A 6,000-nucleotide genomic window follows, 5' to 3' on the forward strand; every position below is an offset into this window, starting at 1 on the left:
GAGTAAGTAAACGAATGAGCAGGGGGCCGGGAGTTTGGAACTTGCAAAATAGAGAGCTGACATGCTCCAAAAAGCACTCTCTCCCCCCACACTCCCTGTCACAATCCACCCCACCACCCCCGTTTTGAAAAGCACGTTGCAGCCACATGACTGCTGGGATAGCTGCCCATAATGCATCACTCCCACCACAGCTGCAAATGTTACAAGTGTGGCCACACCACTGCGCCGGCAGCTGTCAGTGTGGACAGACTGCAGCGCTTTTCCCTACTCAGCTGTACGAAGACAGGTTTACCTCACAGCGCTGTACAGCTGCAAGTGTAGCCAAGGCCTCAGTTAGCCTACATGCCTATTACTGCAGTGAGGTGATTGGGGCCTCAAGTAACACATACACTATGCACACAGACACGGGCAGCATTTTAATAATAACTGTGTCTCTGTTTCAAGGGGTTGAAAAAATAAGGATGAAAATTGCCTCCAGCATCTTTAAGTAGAATTAAGATTTCTTTCCTCCCTTGCTCCTGTCAAGGTTTATAGGCGCAGAGCAGGAAAAGCAGCTGTTCCCTCGGATCTCACTCCCTCTGTCAGGAAACAAAAATTGGCCCATCACTGGAGAAAACATTGTTCCTGATTACCCTTGAACAACGGAGTGAGAAATGAAAGCAACTTTATTTAAACTAGTAACCTCCTGTCCCTGAAAACAAACAAACATCTTCAGATGGGCTGGAAGCAAGAAGTGTGATAGCAGGATGGAACTGGGTGGGGGTTCAGATGCAGTGGTACTGGACCTAGGGATGCTGGGGATGCTTCTGCACCCCCTGGCTTGAAGTAGTAGCAACAAACACCGAATACATGGTTTCCATCATCAGCAGCCCTGTTCAGATGAGAGTTAGTGGAGCAGCAGTAGTTAATATATTCACTCTGGAGACACAAGGGGTTTTAACAATGGTATTTATAACCCACAACTTTGAGAAAGACTTAGGACTCAGAGTGAATGAAGGGGTTCACAGCCTTGTGCCTTCCTCATGGACAGGACAAGGCAAAACCCTACAGCCCATACTGTGGCATTGTCTCAAGACACAAAGATTGGTACTGAGGTATTTAAAACGAGGCTTCCTTCCTTCCTTTTACTTCTTCCTGCTTCTCCTGTGACTCTTCTCTCTCTTCTGCTACGTATGATACAAGCTTTTCTCGTACCCCTACCTCATGCTTCTTTCTGTTAATACTTCTCATTCCACACAAGAGACCCAGAGCTTAATTCTCACACTGAGAAGCAAGACTGGTTAAAGCAAAGCCATCTGTCTGATGGCTTCCCCGATGTGTGCATATACAGATAGACACACTAGAAAATATAATCACTCCCTCTAACAACCGAAATAGGGTTTCATGAATCAAGGAGCTGGTGTTATAGCAAGGACACGATGGATACGTCTGAAACACAAGGGGTTACTGAATAGAGCTGTGAGAAGAATGGATTTCTGGTTTGCTGGTAATTCTCTCAGTTTATGTGTGAACGCACAGACACACACACACATAGGGGTGGACTGTAGCGCTTCATTTTAGACACTACTTACACCGCCGGGAAGGGCTCTTCTGTCAGCGTAGGTATCCACCTCCCTAAGAGGGTTATGCTGGCTTAACTACGCCACTCAGGAGTGCAGATTTTTTCACACCCCTGAGCGACTTAGGCTATGGCTGCACTAGAGAGTTTACAGTGGCAGAGCTGCAGTGATGCAGCTACACTGCTGTAAGTTCTCTAATGTAACCACTGTAAGCCAATGAGAGAGCTTTCCCGTTGGCTTAATTACTCCAGCCCTGCAAGTGGCGGTAGCTATGTCGGTAGGAGAAGCTGTCCGGCTGACATAGTGCTGTCCACACCGGTGCTTAGGTCAGTGTGACTTATGTCACTCATAAGTTTTTCATACCCCTGAACAACATATGTTGTACTGCAGTAAGTGCTATTGTAAACACAGCCTGAGTTAAGCCAACTTAATTCTCTAGTGTAGACCAGGCCTCAGTTATACCAGCATAAATGCAAAGTATCTCTGCAGGGTATGTCTACACTTAAACCCCTACCATGGGACAGATACTACACTGGAGCTACACCGCTTTAGCGTAGACACTACCTATGCCAAAAGGAAGGGTTCTCCCTCGAGGTGGCAGTTGGGTCAATGGAAGAATTCTTTCACTGACCTAGAGCTGTCTACACTGGAGGTTAGGTCACTATAGCTACATCTCTCAGGGGTGTGGATTGTGATGCATTTTCCCAATGTTAACCAGCCCATACTCAGTGGAGTTCACTCCAGATTCACATAGTTATAATTGGAACTTTTACGTACAACTTATCTCAATATCTCCCTCTCTCATTGCCAGGGTCCTTCAACATCTGTGGGCATTCTTCTCAGGATAGCCAGACTTTAAAAAAAGTATTTTTTTCTGGCTTCTAGCAGGTAGTCCATGTGCCATCCTGCAGCTAAGTTGATATTCTCTTCTATCCTCCCAACAAGTGAGACATAGGAAAAAAAAACGGGCACATTAAACATTACTGCCATCAACTAACACAGAAACTGCAGCAAAAATCCATGGTATGTGGTCACCATATGTGCTACTTCTTTGGAGGGAAAAATGAAAATTCATCAGAGTGACTAAATAGCTTGGAAGATCCCATAGCTGGAGCAGAGAACAAAGATTCAGGACTACAAGAGATAATCAGTAGAAAGAACAGGAAGTATTAAACCACTAGAACAAACCTTTAATTAGACAGAATGAAAAAATGATGAAGAATCAGGTCAGAGCTAAGATGATCCAGAGTTGAAATTCACTTTTGAAGAAGTTGAACCAATTTAATTTATGGAAAATTTGCATCAAAGATTTTAAACTTGGTTACTAAAAATAATCCTTTGTATACACACTGGAGAAAATCATCATATTTCAGGCTGGAAAATTGTACAGAACTATAAGAAAGGTAACAGCATCAGATTTCCATTAACAAAAGTGAGGTTTTTACTCACGAAAGCTTATGCCCAAATAAATCTGTTAGTCTTTAAGGTGCCACCAGACTCCTTGTTGTTACTCGGGGCAAGGACACTGACTATAGAGAACACAATTTTATTGTCTTACAGGATTTAAATGTCTATCCCAAGCAAACTGCAACAAGCTGTTGAGATTCAAGCAAGTATTTGTAAGAGAAGAGGGCAACCATAGCAGAAGAAGATAAAAGCATTCCAGATGGACGGATACTGAGGATTTTGATGGCAAGTAATAATAGCCCTTTTGCCTCATTCTCCAAAAATGTTTCTGAAAACTCTCTTGAAAATGAAAAAGTCCTGTGGTTTTATACTTCAGATTATGTTAATTATTATTCATGGAAACAGAAGGCATCAAAGTCACGTTCTGACATATGTCTATGGAAAGGAATTCTTAGAACTCCTATTAAGTGTATTATCTTGTACTGTAGTAATACAAGAGACGAACACTTGATCATTTCATTTGGTAACCCATTCCTCCTACGTAATTCCTATCAATAAAGGCCAGTTTATTATTACATTTTCCTGTGGTCTTCTGTAGGATATATTGTTTCAACTAAATATGTATTAAAACAAAGTGTATTTATATAGAAGAACAATGACCATTTTGAAAGCTGGACAAGCACTCTCTTTATTGCAATGCAAGGACTACCTTGTGCAATTGTAAAACAAAAGAGAAGATTCAAGAAGAGAGAAAAGTAAAAACTTTACATGGACAATGTAACACAATAAAGCTACTGAAGCAGAACTCCCCTGTGAGCTCTCTGCTCCGCATATTTCAGCTGTACATATATTGTGAAGCACCTCAGATCCCTTTTGCTAGGAAGTTGTATACGACTAAAAAAGTAAAACTGGTCAAAACTATTCCATTAGAACCTTTTTTAAAAAATGGAAAATGGCTTTTTGGCATAACAGGAAATCACACCAAAACCGTCCATTTCTGGCAAAAATTTGGGGTGTGATGGTGGTGATTCTCCCCCCCCCCACGCCCCAGAAATCAGTTGCCAAAAAATTCTATTACTAAAAATATTATTGTTTTCAAACCAAAAGAGAAAAAATTTGAAGAAAAGTTAAATGAAAACAAATTATTTTTGGTTGAAGCTTTTCACGGGAAAAAAAAATTGCCTATGCAGCTCTACTGAAAATTATGAGAGATACCAAAACTGCTTGACTGGAGAGTCCGGTGGCCAAGGTATTGCCCTCTGCAGCTACAGCCTGGCATAGCACCTGGGTTTGCAGTAGAAACCGTGCAACTATGTTACAGCATAGCAATGGAGAGACTGATTCTTCTCTCATTTAAATTGGTGTAAATCAGGAGTAACTCCACTGAGATCACTTGATTTACACAATATCAAACCAGAGCAAGAGCTGCTACACTATAGCGTATCTACAACATTTTATAATTATTAGTAGTAGTAGCAGTAGTAATACTGTAGCACTCGTCATGGACCTGGACCACACGGTGATGGGTGCTGTAAAAACACAGACCAAAGACGGTCTCTGCCCCAAAGAGCTTACAATCTAAGTGTAAGACGAGACAGCCGATGGAGTGACCGAGTGCCTGGATGGGTCACACTGATAATGCTATACTCAGGGCAGACTGCAAGGAACAGGGCAGACAATCCCCCCAAACTGGCATTTTATTCTATAATTAGAGTCACCAAGCCAGTAACAAAACGGCTTCTGTAATGCCACACTGGTGACCAAATATAGTCCACTTTAAGCATTCCAGCCTTGACTTCCATCTAGACAGCCAAGTCTAAAATAGTGAGGGGATATTGAAAACCTGATTCATCCTATGTGAGGTCCACCAATCCCAAAGGACTGGAGACTTATCCTGAGGTCAATACGAGTCTAAGATCTTACCCAGTATCATGCAGATGCCAATTCTTTAATGACTATAAGACCAAAGTTTTAGTAATAAAAGGAAAAAGAAAGAAGAGAGTTGCTGTGGTTAAAAGATCAATACACATACAGACTCCCTCTGGGTTACGCAAACCCGACTTACGCAAATCCACACTTACGGGAAAAGTTCCGTAATTGTCGGGTATACGTTTCTGACTTACAAAAAATTTGAGTTACGCAAGGCGTTCTGAAATGGAACGCTTGCGTAAGTCAGGGAGCGTCTATACAGATACGTGAAAAGTCCTTAGGTCAGTTTCATAGCAGAGATGGTGAGGCTGCTCATTTGTAAAAGTCTTTCTGGAATCAGTGTAAAAGGTTATAGTACAATAGGCCATCCAGGTGTAGAGTTTGTTCAAGTTCTTCCATGAAAATTCCAGGATAAATCCAGAGTAAACCTGGAGACCTCAGTCTTGTGGCTTAGACCTTCACTGTTAAAGTCTAAGCAGACCTGAGATAAAAAGGATCAGGCCCAAAGCTTTCTTTATAGTTCTCTAGCAAACCTCTTGACAGCAATTGTCACAACAGGACCTCCCCTCAATGAAGAATAGGTAGTGCAGATTGTTGCTTTGAAGCTAATCTTCTATTTCCTATGCATAAACGGGTAGACTAGTTGTATCCATTCTTATAAGGCAATTGGCCATTCAAACGATCAAGACAGTTCACAGGTGGTTTACTATGTGGAATTACAAGTTTCCAGGAGAGATTAAGACAATATTATTACATCACAAGTCCCATCTAAATGATAATATCCCTTTTGATCTCTGAATCAATAGAATACAGTAATGAAGCATTATGAGACAGGAAGAGTATTTAGCATCTACAAACTGATTAGATCACATTGTTAGAGTTCTAACAAGATATAGATAAACACAGACAAATACACTAAGCATCTACTCTTGAGTCTCTAACAATCATACAATTGGAAGGGACCTCAAGAGGTCATCTAGTCCACTCCCTTGCACTCAAGGCAGGACTAAGTATCATCCATTCCTGGCAGGTGTTTGTCTAACCTTCTCTTAAAAATCTCTAATGATGGAGATTCCACAACGTCCCTAGGCAATTTATTCCAGTG

At 41.6% G+C, this 6,000-nt stretch overlaps 1 protein-coding gene across 1 annotated transcript in view; it reads left to right on the forward strand.

Annotated features, from left to right (window-relative positions):
- Window positions 1-3,517, forward strand: part of EDN3 (endothelin 3) — a 119,725-nt gene extending 116,208 nt beyond the window's left edge. Inside the window, exon 5 of the mRNA XM_024114902.3 lies at window positions 3,120-3,517. The gene's annotated coding sequence lies outside the window, so the exon portion shown is untranslated. The remainder of the gene's footprint in view (window positions 1-3,119) is intronic.
- The last annotated feature ends 2,483 nt before the right edge of the window (window positions 3,518-6,000 follow it).

This window comes from Chrysemys picta, chromosome 13 (genome assembly GCF_011386835.1).
Source record: "Chrysemys picta bellii isolate R12L10 chromosome 13, ASM1138683v2, whole genome shotgun sequence".
NCBI classification, from domain to species: Eukaryota; Metazoa; Chordata; order Testudines; family Emydidae; genus Chrysemys; species Chrysemys picta.